This window comes from Leguminivora glycinivorella, chromosome 21, assembly GCF_023078275.1.
Source record: "Leguminivora glycinivorella isolate SPB_JAAS2020 chromosome 21, LegGlyc_1.1, whole genome shotgun sequence".
NCBI lineage: Eukaryota > Metazoa > Arthropoda > Insecta > Lepidoptera > Tortricidae > Leguminivora > Leguminivora glycinivorella.
The window spans coordinates 16,678,376-16,698,546 of NC_062991.1; the positions used below are offsets into that span (position 1 = coordinate 16,678,376).

The 20,171-nt window shown below is 34.9% G+C and overlaps 1 long non-coding RNA gene across 1 annotated transcript; it reads left to right on the plus strand.

Moving 5' to 3' along the window:
- The first annotated feature begins 847 nt into the window (after positions 1–847).
- LOC125237577 lies at positions 848–18,567 on the plus strand. Its single transcript, XR_007178350.1, has 3 exons — positions 848–1,058; positions 14,948–15,170; positions 18,223–18,567. It is a non-coding gene; the product is annotated as an uncharacterized LOC125237577 (long non-coding RNA).
- The last annotated feature ends 1,604 nt before the right edge of the window (positions 18,568–20,171 follow it).

The window sequence follows — 20,171 nt, forward strand, 5'->3', positions numbered from 1 at the left end:
TTTACTGTAGATTTCTAATAGGTTTTCCTGTAATCTATAGATTGAAAACTATCTCGTGTATTTTTTTGAAAATTTTACGCTCAGTAGTTTCGGAGATAAGGGGGGGACATGGTCATTTTTTGCCTATTTTCTTAAATTACTTGAAAATTACTTTACTAAAAAAATTAATAAAAAATATTTTTGAAATACTTATAAAAACCTCTTGATATGTAACACAATATAGTTCTAGAAACTTTGATTTTTAATTTTCACTTTTACTCCCCAAAAGTGGCCCCTTTATTTGAATTTTCTTAATTTAAATTACATGTCCGTCTTTGGGTCACAAGTTTACATATGTGTACCAAATTTTAAGTTAATCGGTTCAGTAGTTTCGGAGAAAATTGGCTGTGACAACGGACAGACAGACACACGAGTGATCGTATAAGGGTTCCGTTTTTCCTTTTTGAGGTACGGAACCCTAAAAAGCTAAAATATAAATATTTCTAATTATACAAAAATATTAAAATACCTTTTTTTTTCTAAATAATTACAATGAATTATAATAATGATTTTTCTAGAATGCGTTTTAATATGTCGATATTTTCGATAGCTTTAACCTATGTAACAGCCCTAGTATCAACAAACTGCGAAAAAACCGGTTAGGTCAGTTCCGCAAATCACAATAGCAACCCATTGGATACTCAAATAGGTCCAAATATTATAATGGCATTATTAGCAAGGGTTGCGGGCCTTTATGACCCGTGGCCCCTTGCGAAGACAACCGGTAAGACAACTTTTGACCCACCTGGCCGGGCGAAGGGTTACTCAGTCGTGTATTGACCATGAGGTGGTGATGTTGAAAGTGGCCCGTTATTTTTAATTCTTATACATTTATTTTGTATATTTTACTGCAGTATTGACTAGTGCTTACTAACGTTATCGGTCCATAGTGAAAATTCTTTGTTTTTAAGTGACCATGTCTTTACGCTTTTCTAAGAAGTCACAAACTAGTGACCCAAACAAATACATTCTAAACTATGAAGATATCACGTAGTGCACACCGAGTCTTCACTAACGAGGTAAGAAAAGTGCATCACTCCACATATCATGTCCATTATCAGTATCGATTGTCTTAAATCATTATTGATGAATTTTAAAAGCCTGGGGTTGTAATTGAACTTTTCAGTTTTGCATTTTCTTAAGTACTCAGTCTCAATCCCTCCCGGGTATCATAATTATTTTTTGTTCGAGTTACCAGAAGACAATTAAATTAAGATAAAATACAGCTTCATTTTTTAAAAGAAATTTTTACTGTTCAAAATGAATAATCATCCTCGAAATTAATTTTGAATAAATCTAATTTTGAGTAAATTAATCAGCAAAAATAAATTCTTTAAAACGTTTAAAACATAATCGATTAATTCCAATATGGAAATGAAAAGAGCCCCTCGCTTTGACCGCCCCCGTGCCGATTGTATTTTTTGTCGGTTATCCCCGCGGCCGCTCATTGGCGGGCATTTTTGTTCCGAATTCAAACGCTTTTTCCGCGAGCGGGGGTGGGAGGGGTGGGCGGACAAACATGGCGCGCCTCAAAAATTGAAGCCCCAAGATTTGGAGCTTAGACATTTTATTATTGTTTGAATTTTCTGAAGCGGGAATTAGAATCTGTAAATTGTTTGTTACAAAATATTTTACTTTTGATAAGAATCGTTCAATTTTGATGAATGGTTTATTATTTGTAGTTAAATGAATATTCAATACCTACCATCATCATCATCATCATTAGGCCTTGTACATTTACATTTACAGATGATATAAGCGTTTCTGTGTTCGAGCGATGTATATACATATATGTATAATATATACCAATCGTACGGATCTACCTAAGCTCTTGTCTAGGCGTTGATTTGATCCGATGTCTTATCACTATAAAAGAAAACTAATGTTAGTAGTTAAGATATGTATAATTATAAGTAGATATAATCTAACATGTTCATCTCACAAAGTTCGTTGTATCCATCCACATCTGTTAAGTACAGAGTGGGGCCTGTAACAAAGGCGAAGAATTGAACTGTAGGCTATTCTCCTTATACTGATCAACATTTGTTCAGTGACTTTAAAAAAATATGAAGTCTTTAAATTTTTAATTTTTCACAAAATAAATATTAGCTTCAATCTCATTGACACAAGTTCGTTGTATCCATCCACATCTGTTAAGTATATACTTTTACCGACACCAAACTCGTCTGAAATGTATTGTCTTGAATACGCTTAGGAGCAGAATCTTTTCTCGTCGCCTCTCGATTGATATTATTTGCGATTCGACACGATTTTTTAATTAAACAAGTCGCTAAGGACGGCGCCATCTTGGAACCCGAGCCGGGGCCTTTTGAAAAATTTGTTTTGACGGCGCCATTTTTGCCCGAATTTACTTTCAAATAGACAGAATTTATCTTTGCCTTTGAATAATGCTATTAGCCGAAACTTCGCTGAACGTTATCTTTGATCGATGATGGTAATTGGTTTAAGCGTTACTTTTAATAAAAATCATGAATTCACATAATACATTATTATTTTCCAAAGCATATATGTTCAATTGTTCATGTCACACTTTCATTCTTAAATATTTGACTAAAGGTAAAAATTACCTACAATGAGAGTAGTATGTATATGTATATTATTATATTATAGAAATCGTTGATATTTTTTCTAAACTAAATTGCAATAATTTAATGCGCATTGAACGTGTCAACTATACGAGTGTTATATGATATTGTGTAACAGCTACCTACCTGAAAGTAGATACAATAATAAGTATATTTTTTAATAATAATTTATTTAATTTTAAAAAGTCATCGCACCTAGTAGTTGTAAAACTTGTGAACCTACTGAACCGAAATCAAATCAATTTGCAACCGACAACAAATCGTCGAAGTTCGGCGCCGCTCGTGTTTTTCCGACAAATGGCGGTGATTACGCAAATGGTGGCAACTTTGGAAAAACACCGATACAAAGTCATTGAAGAAGTTTACAAGTTGCCATTACAACGAGATTGAGCTATTATAAGTATTAGAACACATTCTTCGACACCTTAACCTTTTTAACTGACTGTTAACCTTAGAAGGTACTAATTGATTTCTTGACTCCACAGTCAAACTTATACCATAGTTTTGTAGGGCACTGTATATTTATACTATAGTTACCTTTGATTGTAATAATTAAATAAATAAATAATAAATAACCTTAAAGTTTAGCGATTAAAAAAGGATTTATTGCGAAGTCCTAGCACCTAGAACAAAAAAAAAATCAAACCGCATATTTTTTCTGGATGCTTCAAATCGTAGGCATTTTATTCAAACGCATATTTTATGGCATAGTCAAACTATGAATAAAAATACAAATGTTACTGTAAACCAGTTAAATTTTAATTTATTTTTATTTTCTTTACCTATTGGAGAAACAAACAGGAAAAACATAACATTCGAGTGGGTGTAGGTAAACATACATCTACCCCCTTAAAAGTTCTCACTAAAACATAAGGGTTAAGTATACATACTCGTAAAATACCTACACTAACATTAACAGTATTCTAAACTAAAATTTTATTTTTATATTTATTTATTTAGGTAATTACAAACAAAAATCTCTAATTAATTACACAGTATCGTTATACAATACAACAATCATATAATTATGTAGGTATTCTATTCATTATACATATTACCAAAACAACAAATCGCCAATATTGCACTAAATAAGGCTAACAATTAAATAAGTCTATATATATAGCGAGACAAAGTTTATATTGGTAGCAGTAGGGTACTTGCCTGAACTAAAAATAAAAAACCTTTTTATCATGCACGAAACAAAGAAGCAGAGAATTACAAGAGAAAAAAAAATACCTGAGCAGTAGTTAAATTTTATATAGAAGATAGAGAATTAGATATATGTATAAAATATGGAACAAATTTTAATAAGTACTGATAAACTGATGAACACATTAGACATAAGAAAATAGGAACACATTAGAGAAACACATAATTACACAAAACAAGTAAATAAATATGTACTACTACTAATAGGAAACTAGTAGTATCTAGTACTACTCGTACTTCCTAGTAGACGGTCAGCCAAGAAAGTGGTTGACCACTTTTCGACTCTATGTTAAACACATAGTGGTACGGGTTTACCCCTTTGTTGGCTGACTACCTACTCAGACAAACGTGTCTTACGTGTCATAGATTTTTAAGGAGTCTCTTCCAGCTATGAAATAACCTAAACGTATCACTATTAGCTATCCTAATACCAAAAAAAGGGTTTTAGTTACCACTGAAAATACACTATCGAAGTTTTTATACTTACTACGTTCGGCCGGACAACTCAATCCCGAAGATCTCGAGGATATTTAATTCCTCATCAGTGTTAGTATGTAAATGCAGTAAAATCCAGTCGAACTCATTACGGGAGATAGCATTTAAATTGCAAACTGCCCCCACAAAAAAGGGGAGAAAAAAGGCGCCTCCCATTTTTGCCGTTTCTTACAAAGCTTTCAAGACGGCGCTCGGGGCTTTCTTTTGATTCTGTATTCTCTTGTAAAATATTATATTTATGAATTTTCATTTAGTCTAAGTAATATTTTCCAAAAGAATGTTTTAATTATTCTAAAATATTTAATCGAAGACCTCAGTGCGTTTGCAAGGATATCTGAAGATTTAATTTAATCTGTATAGAAAAAAGCGGCAACTTATGCAAATAGAGGCATAATCACTCACTTGAATGCAAGTCATAAAGTTTGTCAACGAAAAGACAAAAAGGACAAATGAAGTAGATCGTACACAGTCACGTCATTAAAAAGGGCACAAATGAGATTTTCTGGAGAATTAGTCAAAGATCCGCCTGCGCCCCCCTCCCGCTGCGAAAATTTGTCAATCTTACAAATCAGTACCTACTGTTGCGTTTATGCAATACAAATATATTTCTTCATAGTCAAGTCGAGTCGTTAATATAAAGTCGTATACTAAAATTGGAATGTTTTAGATGGGTTGCATTCACATTAGTATTTTTTTTTAAGATACAAGTTGAGATTTTAAGCATTCATACATATTTATAAGACCGTCTTACCCTTACTCGAAGTAGGTACCTACACGTGCCACTATAAAAAATAAGCGTCATATTAAGAATGCAAAAAATAAGAGAAAACATAATAATATAGCTAGCGTAAAATATGCCATAGATGCGTCTTCTTTATCATTACGAATGATTTTACCATTAAAGGAACGTTTTCATAACTAAAAGGCAACACCTTTAAGTGTCATATTGACACCCCTTCACAAAACAAACTCCGTCTATCATTAACGACGAAATCATTCGCAAAAACAAAATTATTATCACAACAAAACGCGACAAGCGAACGCCATTTGCAAGAAACAAAAACCAATCAACACCCTCGCCTCATTATCAGTTATCGGCCTAATTCCCGCCGTAAGCCACTACCCTGCGACACTACTGCCCTCCCAGCGCCGAACAAACGTAACTACTGTTATAAATGTACGGAGATAGGCCATTTTACTCCGGCGGATAGGCTGAAGCCGCGAACTCGTGGTGCAGTCGATAGTCCGAACGGCATTCGCAAAAAGTCGTAAATCCCTTGTGCTGCAACGATGCTGAAAGCTGTTGCGAGGGTGGAGAAAAAAGATTAGAAAATGGCGTGTTATTGGAATCTTATCTTATAGGATTTAGGGTGCTTTTGGAGATTGAGGATGCTACTTATAAACCGAATGATAGCTAACATTTTTGTTAAAAAATATATATTACTAGCTTTTGCCCGCGGCTTCGCTCGCGTTAAATCCAAAAATTCGGCATGCTCCATACAAAATTCCACCCCCCCCCATTTTAGGGAAGTGGGGTGTTAGAAAGAAACAAAAAGTAGTCTATGTCACTCTCCATCCCTTCTACTACCTCCACTTAAAAAATCACGTCAATCCGTCGCTCCGTTTTGTCGTGAAAGACGGACAAACAAACAGACACACGCACTTTCCCATTGATAATATTAGTATGGATTAGTATGGATAGTATGGATACGACACCCGGTTTACTTTGAATAAGGTACCCATGCAAGGTAAATTGTATGTAAATAACATTTACTCTGCTTGTTACTTCCTACAATATCAGGTTTAATTTGAATAACTGTAATTCATTATGTAGAATCATTAGCATGTCTAATTAAAAGGATATAATCAAGTGAACATACAAACACCAATTGAGTGTCAATATCTGCTTCCCATTCTAAATATTAATAATAACTGCATAAAGTTCCTCCCTCAAAGTTTAACTCACGGACAGAAATCAGGTTAACCAAACAACTAGCAAGTTAACGAAAAACTCAAAGATAATTTCAAACCAAAATGGCCCCGAATAGTTGAGAGTTGGAAAGCGAGAGTGTTCGAAAGTTTTTAATTTGCCGGCGCCGTTCGGAAGTCGAATTTTTCATCCAAGTTCGTAGTTGGGCGCGAACGGCTCCGTCCGACTCGCCTGGCACTTTCCAACACCGCTTAACACTTTGGCTTTTAAGTTTGCAGGTATTTTAGATAAAAATATTCAGGAGTTCTAAGTAGGTAATTATTGGTTTGTAGCAGTAATCTCAACGCAAATGATTGAACTTCCTGCCGATCTATGTTAGTTGTATTGGTTAGTGTTGATATGTGTCTTTTTTTCATGGCGAGTTTTGTGGGAATGGATAATAATGAATGTGTACAATAAACTCAGTTATTGGTATAATACTCGTATAAAATACAATATGGGGCAAAAGTCCCGTCAGTGCCCAGCAGAGCACTAATGTTTATCCTTTTTTTCCTGATTTTGGCAATGAATAGTCATTTATTTATTTTTAGACAGTAGGTATATGAAAATAATAGATGTACCTAGTAGTTTTGTTGAAAGGAAGACGGGACAAACGAAGTTATATAGTTGTGTGGAACATTGGGAACTATGTACGCATCCGCCTCCCGGCTGCGCAGGAAGCGGGCCATTACGTCAGCGGCCGGGAACTACACTATTAATTACATTTTTCAGGCGCCACCAACAACTCTTCGTAAAGTTCTAATGTTGGGAAATTATACTACCTGCACCTTAATATTAATTTACTGTTTTTTAATTTTTGTAACGATATCTATGTCTTAGATATTTTTTTCAATTTGTATCTTTAATAAATCATGTTACTTATAGATACATCAACAAATTTACAATCTTAAACTGAGCCCAAGGTTTGAAAAAAGATAAAAAAAATATTTAAATTCACCATAAACATAAAGAGGGCGCCCAACGAACTAAATCAGTCGATAAAATGAACTTACCGTAAAATATATCTCAGGAAATTAACATTTTTAACCCTTCCCAGTAGTTCTCAAAACCCGATCTTAATTCTTTTCAAATATGGTTTATAATTGCACGTAGAACGGATACCAATAGCGAGGAAGTTTCTTAAGTTGGCAGCAATTATTCTTGGAAATGGCGCGAGCGCCAGAAAACAGAAAAAGTGGGGGATTTGAAAGGATTGGGCCAATTTAGATTTATTTTTCTCCCTCGCGCGGGGACCAAGTTTGTTGCCACCTCGAGGGATGGCGGGCGCGGCGCCCGCAAGTATAGAACAGGCTTTTCTAAAACGAAAAACTAATTCAAACTTTCACGATTATTACACATAATTATTTTAAAAATCGCCACTTAAAACTAATTATTTTAAAAATCGGGACTTAAAACCCGATTTTTAAAATAATAAACGAAAAACGACGTCCAGGCCCGAATTAGCGCTGCTTGGGCAAAATGGCGAGAAGTAACCGGTGTCCTCTGCGACCCCAGGATACCGGTGAAGCTTAAGGGTCTTGTGTACAAGAGCATCATCCGACCAGTCTTACTGTATGGTAGCGAGACCTGGCCTGCTCTCGGAAGGCATGTCCAGCAGCTTCACGTCACAGAGATGAAGATGTTGCGGTGGATGTGTGGCGTTACGCGACTAGATCGCATACGTAACGAACATATCCGTGGCAGCCTCGGAATCCGTGACGTGGCGGATAAGCTGCAGGAAAGTCGCCTCCGATGGTATGGCCACATACGCCGCAGACCGGTAGACTACGTCGGAAACAGATGCCTCAACCTCATCGTCCAAGGCCCTAGGTCACGCGGCCGCGGTAGGCCTAAGAAGCGCTGGCTGGACGTCGTGACAGCGGACATGGAAGAGAACAATCTTTCACCTCAGGATGCCGAAGACCGGGCAAAGTGGAGAAGGCTGAGCAGGAAAGCGGACCCTGGCGCTAGGCCGGGAAAACGCTAGGTTGAAGAAGAAGAAGAAACGAAAAACGAATTAAAATATTTACATAAAGGTCTTGATCACTTCTATCAATTATTTCGAGGCCGGTTGGATAGGTGTTATTTTAATGGAAAAATTATATTATGTTAGTTCATAAATAATAATAAAATAATAAAATAATATTATATTATTAATTCAATTTTGTTAGTTCTTTAAAGTATTTCAAGTGTTATAATGTTTAGAATTGTAAAACTTGACATGACTGCCCAAAATAAAATTAACCTACCCAGAAAATAATTAGTTTGATGAGGATTCTTAGTGGTAAATATTCTACCTAAGTATTTCATATCCACTTAATAGGCTGAGCTATCTAAGAAAATAAATAATAAAAAGGCTAAATATTAGTAATATACCAGTGGCAGAAATGTCTAAATTCTAATAAGATTGCAAATAAGAATCAAATTTCAATTTAATTAGCATGCTTATAATATATTAGCATGTTTATATGACGAAGCCTGCGCTGTGGATCTAAACGTATGTATTTTTTAATGATTAAATATTGCATGCTTATAATTAGTTGTTCCTATAAATCTGTTTTTAGGTTTCTATTTTATTTTTATTAAATGCTTCAGTGAACAATAAATATCTAACTCTTTGCGCGTCCATTGTAGGCACTCTTAATCTGCCCATTCATTGTATACAATATCGTTCAAAAAAAACGAGAAAAATAAAAGTATAGTGAAACATTGTTTTTTATCACTTTTTATTAATTTCGATAGATTTTTTTTATTCTTTTCACTTTCTTAAAATAAAGTGTCCTTGTCCTGTACTTTCGCGAGCCGTGCCGGTAATAACTTCACGTCGATAAAAAATAAAAGTAGGGTGGTTCCCCTTGTAAAAACCTTACCTTCCCCTCCCCCTCCCGCCCGACCCCCTCCCCTCCCCCGTGACGATGACGCTCAACCTATACATAGATACTACAACTTGGATATAATTACGTTACTTAATTTTACTTTCGTTTATTTTATTCAACATTTAGATAAAAGGTAGGTTTTTATATTTTCCCATTTTTTTTACAATGGATGCAAAAATAGGTAAAGATAATGAAAAAGTCTCTAGTTAGTCACATTTATGTTGACCACTAGAAACGAACCGCTTTTCCATCATCATCAGTGTCCTCGGCTCCTCGCCGTGTCCATGCACAGTCACATGTCACACGCGCAGACCCAACACTACACAAGCGTTTTCTTTAGCAAGGCCAAGGTCATGCGAGGAGTGGCGCTGATTGTTGTAAATACACCTAATCTTATATTATTATGCAAACATCAACGAAAATAATGCTAGCGGTGAACCTTGGACCTAACTTGACTCCATAACATTTAACATACTTATCCTGCTACTAACGAACAGAACAGAATAGGTACTTCTGTTAGTTGAACAGTTTTTTCCTCGTATAAAAATAAAAGTGTCCCAAGAAAGCGATAAATCAGGGGTTTAAGCCGGAAGCGGAAGCAGACAGACACATTCTTCTGGAAGGCAGCCAGCCTGCGCCTGCAGCCTCCGCGGCCGCCACATTTTAAATGGCGATAGTTTTCATTTCCGCAGAGGCAGAGGCGCGCTAGTCTCCTCGCAATCATACAAACACAATAGTACCTACGCTTTTATTTTACTCCTTTTGAAAATGCCTAGCCCAGAGGCAGTAGTGCAGCGACAAATATAGGTCAGCTAAGACTTCGATGTTAGGGCCGATGCTACTTCCTATACACGCTTGGTATTGTTTCCACATAAGTTGTAGTCGGGTTGCATTCAGTCTATACATATAGAAGTTTAGGTAGTTCAAGAAATTAACCTATTTAGGTACACAAGTACGAGCAAAACCCAGGATACAACAATTGCAGATACCCACCGAGGCTAATTTCTGGCCATCGTTCATCAGTCATACATACTTAGGTAAGTATGTACGTCATACTGTAGTCATACGGGTATTCACCTTACGTTTTGTAAAACACTGCCCCGATGTGCTCAAGTTATAACGGTTTACCAGTGTTCTTGACTTTGAGCAACACGAAACTGGCTATATCTACATATTTGGTAAAGTTCAGTAATTAACAGAAAAACAATTATATCTATTTTTTTAAATCGCGAATTGACTTTGAATTCAGTTTTTTTTTATTTCACGATAAAAAATACCCAATCTTTCAAGTATCTGGTTCTCTATCACAGAAAGATTATGGACTTGGATTTGAAAATACATTATGTACAAAACACCCTTTGGTTCATATGTTTTAACAAGTTTTAATAAGAAAATACATTTATAATTATCAAAAAACTTTATTAAAATTTAACATTATTTCAAGGCATAAAATAAAAATTGTAAAATAACCCAAATAAATTATTTAAACATAAATAGCAAGTTTTTAATTAAAACCTTTTACGAAGTGAGGAATTGTAACAAGTCTGGCGATTCTCGTTTCGCGTTAAATTAAAAACAATTATGAGGGGAGAGCGGAGGGCGGCGCGGGGCGCGGGGCGAGACGAGATGAAAAATTAAGACAATTTCAGACGCTGTCCAGGAGAGATGCTCCTGCTTCGCGAACCTGTTCCTGATTTGATATTTACACTCTACACACATCTCGCTTGGTATCGAGAAAACAGCACGAGCGATGTTCATAGTCATAACATAAATTTAAATTGATTGTTAAATAAACTTTTTAACAAAAAATAAAACCGCCTTCAAAAATAAGCGCGTTACAAAACACGGAGAAACTAAAAAGCAAAAAATAAACCTTTGAATTCAGATTTCTTATCGGATTGCAATAATCTAAACATCCAAATTATAAACAAATCAATTATTTTTGTAGTCGGTACCAGACCTGTTCGTCGCCTTGCTATTTTCTGTTTGCCCCATCCAACCATACGCAGGCTGGCCCCGACTCCAAAAATAATTGATTTGTTTATAATTTGGATATTTAGATTATTGCAATCCGATAAGAAATCTGAATTCAGAGGTTTATTATTTTTTGCTTTTTAGTTTCTCCGTGTTTTGTAACGCGCTTATTTTTGAAAGCGGTTTTATTTTTTGTTAAAAAGTTTATTTATTTGTTGATTTTTAGTGGTTCCTATTGATGTTATATGTATCAGTCCGAATATATGTACAGTAGTGAAAGAATTATAAGAGTTGACCTTCCATCATCAGCTCAGCCACATAAAATTATTACCATCAGGCGTAAATGGTGTACCTTTGAAAAATACACTAAAACATTACATGTGCCTATAACATTTGAAGAGTTTCCTCGATTTCTCCAAGATCCCATCATCAGACCCCGACTTGGTGCCAATGGGACCATCTCGGAGTTATACCTGATCGATTGAAAAAAAAAATTTGAAAATCGGTCCATGGTTCTCGGAGATATCGAGTAACATACATACAAAAAAAAAAAAAACATTCAGTCGAATTGAAAACCTCCTCCTTTTTTTGAAGTCGGTTAAAAATGACAAGAATTGGATGGAAATATGTGTATCATTTGCTTATCTTATAAATTGTACATATTGAACGGAATTAGTTTTGTAGATTAAATTGTAGAAATATAGAAAAATAAAGATTCTTAATGGGTGGTACTGGATTAGATAGTGCATTGGAAATATTTGTTAATGATAGGTTTTTTAGGAATTTGTCAATAACTTTGTTTTTAAAGAACTAGGTTTATGTCGTGTAGAATTATAACGATAAATTCTGGTATTGATCACTGTAAATGTCCATTTTTACTACTATTTATATTTAGCTAACGATAGCTATTTCGATCACTGTTTAAAAGCGCAAACAAAACAAACCCACGTGGTTTGTATATGCCACGTGTCAAAGCTGTATACCATCACGTTGATGAGACACACCTTCATGTGTCTGTAGAATTAACATCTTTGACTGAAGCATCGAGTTCTTGTGTATATAACAGAAGTATCGCGATGCGACCAACTATTTATGATAAAATAACGTGACTAGATTTTTTCCCTTGTTCCTCGTAGATAACCAAGTTTGATAACTGGCTTTGTATGAGGAAAAAATATTCTTCTTTGATTACCCGGTTTGGAAACGAGAATTTATTTTTCCTCTTAGAAAACCTTTATTTTTTGCAGTTTTCTACGAAGAATTTATTTTCTTGTTTGCTTACCCGGTTTGGAAACAAGAATTTATTTTTCCTCGTAGAAAACCATTATTATATGCGGTTTTCTACGAAGAATTTATTTTCTTCTTTGCTTACCCGGTTTGGAAACAAGAATTAATTTTTCCTCGTAGAAAACCATTATTTTATGCAGTTTTCTATGAAGAATTTTTTTTCTTCTTAGCTTACCCAGTTATGAAATGGGATTTTTTTCCTCATACAAAACCATTATTGTACGAGTATACAGTTCTCTACGAAGAATTTTTTTTCTTCTTAGCTTACCTGGTTATGAAATGGATGGGCTTATTTTTCCTCATTGATAACCACTACCTACATATTTCATGCAGTTTTCTAAAGAGAAAATTCTTTTTCACCACACCGACTGGTAAAGGCTCTCTTGATACTTCAAAAACAAATGACAAAGTTGCATTTTATCACAAGAGTGCAAAGTTATTCCTTACAAATCACAACTTGATGCCCCAAAGCTGGCTAGTAAAACCAGTCGGTGTGGTGAAAAAGAATTTTCTCTTTAGAAAACTGCATGAAATATGTAGGTAGTGGTTAATCAATGAGGAAAAATAAACCCATCCATTTCATAACCAGGTAAGCTAAGAAGAAAAAAAATTCTTCGTAGAGAACTGTATACAATAATGGTTTTGTATGAGGAAAAAAATCCCATTTCATAACTGGGTAAGCTAAGAAGAAAAAAAATTCTTCATAGAAAACTGCATAAAATAATGGTTATCTACGAGGAATAATTAATTCTTGTTTCCAAACCGGGTAAGCAAAGAAGAAAATAAATTCTTCGTAGAAAACCGCATATAATAATGGTTTTCTACGAGGAAAAATAAATTCTTGTTTCCAAACCGGGTAAGCAAACAAGAAAATAAATTCTTCGTAGAAAACTGCAAAAAATAAAGGTTTTCTAAGAGGAAAAATAAATTCTCGTTTCCAAACCGGGTAATCAAAGAAGAATATTTTTTCCTCATACAAAGCCAGTTATCAAACTTGGTTATCTACGAGGAACAAGGGGATTTTTTCTTCAACGCATTCAGCCCCATTCATTTTTCACCAACAAATTAAACAATAAACGATACCCTATTAGTACTTAGAGATACATATAACTGAATTCTGAACCTGGATATTGGTATTTGATATAGGTACAAAAGTTCACTGTCAGGCACTAAGTAAATAAACCTTTAAGAACAAATCAAAATACAGTGTCACAGTAAACATGTCAACATTGCTTATCTTTGCAGACAAAGTAGTTAGTAGCCGATCCTATAGGATTGACTACATACCCGTCTTGAAAACTCCCCAAACCCCCACACAATAAAAACAAACAAAACAAATAAAAACAGATGAATAAAAACGTCAAAAGAATACGAAGAGATAGCGAAGAAACAAATTAAATACCTACAATAACCACCCTTCCCCCCGAAGAAAAAAGCGGAACGAGACGGCGACACTCCCGCCACAAGAGAGAGGGGGACGGAAAAACGCCCCGCGAAAAATTAAGATTCAAATTGTAAGAAAATTAAAATTCGAACGGTCAAGGTGCTCCTTGTCTCGCCTGCGGGGGCTGCGTGCAGTCGTCCTTGTCGCTCTCTTGAGTAAAAAAAGAAGGGTTCGCTTAAGGGGACTGATTTGAATAAAGTTATTGAGATGGAAATGGCAGTAGTTGAGGGATGGAGGGAATTTAGATTTCTTTGTTTTTATAATTATCGTAGATTTTTAACGTTGTTAGCGTATGTCGTAAATGGAACTTATTATAAATTAAAAAAAAAAACAGTAAAAGGCGGTAATTAGGTATACTCTTGGACACGGGCACTAGGTATAGGTACTCGGACTTTGTCCATATTAATTATTTATGGGTGGATACTCTGCGCATGTGTTCAAAATTTGCTGCCTATTTCTAATCGTCTACGGTCACGGTGTGTGTGCCAATGTACTCTTTTAATCAATGAATTAAATCCAAGGTCGTCAAGTCGTTGTTCAGCATTCACGCCACACCATATGTGCTGAAGTTTAGTATTTAGCCTATTCAGGCAATTAACAATACTTGATAATACCTACTTAAGCTCCAAGCGTGATAAAAATAAGTTTAAGGGATACTTAATGTTCTTAGGTACACCAACAAAGTTAGGATTGCATGTTGATGTTGACAGTGATGTAGCACATTGCGTCACCGTTCTGTTACCTACTTAGATCATAGTCCACCTGTCAACTTTAATTTGACCCTGCATGTCCAAGCTCTTTAATTTATTCTTTTAAACTGTGAAAATCATTTATTTACATGAAAATAATTACATAATTATTAAAAAACTAAGACTTAACTTAAAAACTGGCTTTTATAATATTTAGACTTTGAATAATGATAATTTAATAAAGCAACTTAGAGTTGTAGTGTAGGTAACCACTTTTAATCATTTATTTATGTTCCCATTCTATTTTCCCTCTTAGTGTTTGTTATTTGTCTAATACTCTGCCATTTCTTTGTTTCCAGGGATGCCTACTGAAGACAATGGCCACTCGTAGCAACGAGGCCGTCGCTTCGATCGTCAGAAAGAAAAAAAGTCTGGTCTATATTACTTCAAGAAAGTTAAGTGATATAAACCTCGACGTGGCCAACATACATCAAGAGTAGATACATCATTATTAGTGCGAAAGGCGGAGATCGGTCACCATATTGCCATATGAGATCACCCTGTATATCATGGAGACGTCATGTAATGTATCATTTTATGACATCTATCAATGACCATCTAAGTTTAGCTCCCTAAAAAGGTTAAGTAATCACTGGCATGGCAGATTTTTACATCAGATCCTTACACATTGATAATTCACACATTCGCTTCTTGTCTATAAACATCTTCATATACTTTACTCACCAAGTTCAAACAACTCGCAATGAACACTATTCACTGTTGAACTTCACTGGCAAGTCTTTGTTACAAAGCCGTAAGGTGGACAATTTAGTTCGGAACAGAAACTTATTAAGCACGCTCAATGTTACTGCCAGCCACACTTAACCTTATTATTAAACAAAAAATATCGGCATTTCAAGATCTACTTTAAAAGATGCACCTAGTTGCACTCTTTACTAAGTGTGTCTGTATATAGGTAATGTCTCCATGAGTTCTTGCGTCAAACTAATCATTAGAATATCGATCAATTACAAATTGAGTAGATGAACAAATAATCTGCATTTACTTATAACATAAAATACCAATAAAAACAACACAAAATGAAAAGAAATAGAGAATACGAAAACAAAAGCGTTCTAAAATGTATAACAACGCTTTTTTCGGATAATTAAATGGCGCCGTCAAAATCTCGTGATCAAAAGGGGAGAGCGGGGAAAAATGTCCCCCGCGGGGGGTTCGCTTTGTCCCGTTATCTATACAATTATTTGAAGAAAGTAAAGTCTCACAAAAAGATAGGAAGGCTGGACGCCCGCTCCTCCTGTGAAACCGTCGCCCTTTTTAGGGTTCCGTAGTCAACTAGGAACCCTTATAGTTTCGCCATGTCTGTCTGTCCGTCCGTCTGTCCGTCCGTCCGTCCGTCCGTCCGCGGATAATCTCAGTAACCGTTGGCACTAGAAAGCTGAAATTTGGTACCGATATGTATATCAATCACGCCAACAAAGTGCAAAAATAAAAAATGGAAAAAAATGTTTTATTAGGGTACCCCCCCTACATGTAAAGTGGGGGCTAATATTTTTTTTCATTCCAACCCCAACGTGTGATATATTGTTGGATAGGTATATAAAAATGAATAAGGGTTTACAAAGATCGTTTTTTGATAATATTAATAGTTTTGGAAATAATCGCTCCTAAAGGAAAAAAAAGTGCGTCCGTCCCCCCCTCTAACTTTTGAACCATATATTAAAAAATTATGAAAAAAATCACAAAAGTAGAACTTTATAAAGATTTTCTAGGAAAATTGTTTTGAATTTGATAGGTTCAGTAGTTTTTGAGAAAAATAAGGAAAACTACGGAACCCTACACTGAGCGTGGCCCGACACGCTCTTGGCCGGTTTTTACTTTAATTGTTTTAAGCATTTTTTCTCGTATACAGCGTGTGGATTCCATACGGGCGAATAATGTATCCAGTTATAGTATCTGATCATACGAATCGTGTACTATAATCATTTTGTTAAAAAGTGTTTTTAATTAAGAGTAATTATTTTTTTAAATCTGACCGCTTGGTCAGATTTAAAACAGCAACGTATGAAGTGTGGACGGGGTACATTTCCTTAGCATCCCCGTCAACTTCATACGTTGACATAAACGTCATGTCGTAGTGACGTTTAGGTAGATACGCTAATTGATGTGGACGTAATACATTGCGTGCTGAATTATTATGTATGAAAAAAAAATATTTCATCTATTAAAAAAAAACAAGTAGTTAGGCTTCTTAGGTCCGATACTAATCGTTACTAAGATATTCGCCCGTATGGAATACACACGCTGTATTTATGTTTTTTAAAAGAAAATTCTTACATTATTTTTGTTATAGGAAATAAACACAAATCAATAAATTTCATTCATTAAGCTATGTACCTATTTATAATATTTAAATAGGTATTAATAATCATTTATGATAACCTAACCTAACCACAAAATTAAAATAATGAAATAACCCCGACATAGTAGACTGATTTTCATGAAACATGGCTAAGAACACTCCCGACCCATTCAGCTTTCAAAAAGAAAACTAAATCTAAATCGGTTCATCCGTTTGGGAGCTACGATGCCACAGACAGACACACACACGAACAAACAGTCAGACAAACAGACAGACACGTCAAACTTATAACACCCCGTCTTTTTGCGTCGGGGTTAAAAAGTAATCAGCCAAGATATAAATATCAAACAACAAATATTTTATAGCATAAGTAGTAATTAATATATTTGAAGTGCATTACAACATTTCATTTACATAATAATCTGCTTAGTTTATTTATTCATTAACAAATGCAGAAATCGAAGAATAACCTGTTTTTAGGGTTCCGTAGTCAACTAGGAACCCTTATAGTTTCGCCATGTCTGTCTGTCCGTCCGTCCGTCCGTCCGCGGATAATCTCAGTAACCGTAAGCACTAGAAAGCTGAAATTTGGTACAAATATGTATATCAATCACGCGAACAAAGTGCAAAAATAAAAAATGGAAAATAATGTTTTATTAGGGTACCCCCCTACATGTAAAGTGGGAGCTGATTATTCATTATTCCCCTTCCTTCACATACGCGTAGTTACATAGGTACTGCAATGTAATTTAAGTTAAATAGTTTAATACTAGTTTAATATTAACTGTTTTAAAATTAATTAGAATAGGTATTTATTGTTTCAAACCTAAGCCGCATGAATAAGGGGGACAGGCTTTACCATAAACTATTGTCTGTAAATTTTATGTTAAATAATAATTTCATTTCATTTTTGATATTTTTTTCATTTTCGTGTGATATATTGTTGGATAGGTATTTAAAAATGAATAAGGGTTCTAAGATTGTTTTTTGATAATAAATATTTTCGGAAATAACTGCTCCTAAAGGAAAAAAAGTCCCCCCCCTCTAACTTTTGAACCATATGTTTAAAAAATATGAAAAAAATCACAAAAGTAGAACTTTATAAAGACTTTCTAGGAAAATTGTTTTGAACTTGATAGGTTTAGTAGTTTTTGAGAAAAACTACGGAACCCTACACTGAACTTGACCGGTTTTTTTCAGTATAAAAGTATTATTTAAAATGTGTCTAACGCATCAATTATAATGTTTCAGGCCACTACAGAGCACCACCGCCTTCGCCGGACGCCCTACAAAAACGATCCGCGAAAGGGGAGCCGCGGCAAAAATGACGCTCCCAAATAAAATAAATACTCGACCGTTTTACTCGCACATCCCCCACCCCCCTCGGCTCACATAAAACAGGGCCACGGAGGGGAGGAAGTGAGGTCGGGAGAGGTCTACGTGCGTGGGCGAGTTATAACTGTCTTCTCCAGTAAGGATTCTGCGAAAGCTATATAGATTGCGCTCCTTCAAGATTTGCGGGAAAATAGTTATTTGCTATACAAGGGGGCAAAGTTGTATTTTAACGCCGAGTGTGGAATTGAAAAACGAGCAAGGGAAAGGATTCTATAGTTGAACCACGAGCGAAGCGAGTGGTTCGAGAATAGAATCCTGAACTTGCGAGTTTTTTAACACACGAGAAGTAAAATACATTTGCACCCGAGTGTAACACAAAACTTTTCCCCTCACTAGAGCGAGGAAACTACAACGCAAAAAATACGTTTATCACTGCTTCCAGTAGTTTCACAGGTGGTAAATCATCTTTATTACTAGATTCACATACTTTTATCAATTATAAAGCGGTTAATTTGACTTTATTCAAGGTCAAATTACTTTACCCACTAGTGGATAAAATGCGTTTTTACCCGCTGGTATTAAATGACAAAACACGTGTTTCCGAGCTAGTGAGGGGAAAAATAATTAGTTTCGTTTGTTTTTAAAGTTCGCTTGTTATAAGTTGGGAGAAAATGGAACGATAATTATATTTTTGAAAGTAATTGACAAAGTTTCACATAACGTTTAATTTTATTTTATTAGTGGACAAAATATTGCACTGATTGATTACCTACAAAGAAAATGAATTTCATATTTCAAAAATCACACATTTTCATGTTTAAAATGTATTTTTTTGTATAATTATGCAATACGGATATGACAAACATAAATACATATATGGATACTCTCATGAATACAATAATAAATAATATATAACTATGTAACATAACATGTATTTGATTGATAGGCTTTTGTCGGTTACTTTACATTCGCCGTGTATTTTCTTTATACGAGTATAACTTCGGTAGCAAACAAGTGTGCGGCCCGTTTGATGGTGAGCAGTTTTTGCATCCTATAGGCGCCTGAAACTCCCGATGTGATGTGTAATGTTGTGTATCATACCGAAATGTTATGAAATAAATTGATAATATTAGTACATATTTAAGAAAAGATATTTCTTAATAGTTGGTCGCGGTTCAAATTAAAAATTAAAAAAAAGTGAAGGGCTAAATAATTAACTACACGAATATCTTGTAAATTATTCTTAAACATCGTCATATTGATAAAAATTAAATGTCGAGACACGAGGCCATAGATTATTTATTTTATATATGGTTTAGACTTTAGATACCAAAAAATGTAATAAAAATATATTCAACCGTATATACATGTATTTTAAAATATTACCTCACCCCTCTCAATGAGGGGTACAAAATTATCTTGAAAGTAAAGTTGTTTGAAAAGGCTACATTTATTTGTTCGTTTCAGGTGTGACTCGAGTCGATATTACATTTTATAAGAAGCAAGACAAATACTAAACTTTATCGAACACACTTATTGCGATCTTAAAATATCTCCCCTCACGTTCCTATCTTACCCTCTCATCCTCTTATCACAACCCATACAGATCTAAAAAGCAACCTTATGTCAAAACCGTTAGTGTTCAATTTAAGAGCGTGTATTTAAAAGATAGGAGTTTTGTAAAGTACCGGCAGTGTGAAGTTTTCTGGATTTAAACGTCAAGTATTCGAAAGTATTGGAACGTGTACAATAATTGCTGGATTGTTATTTTGCTACAGAAAGTAGGCGAATATTGTACATATGTGTGTGGAGAGGCATTTGTATCGAGGGTAAGCTTAGGTGTCTACAGTTCCTTCACTGCCCCA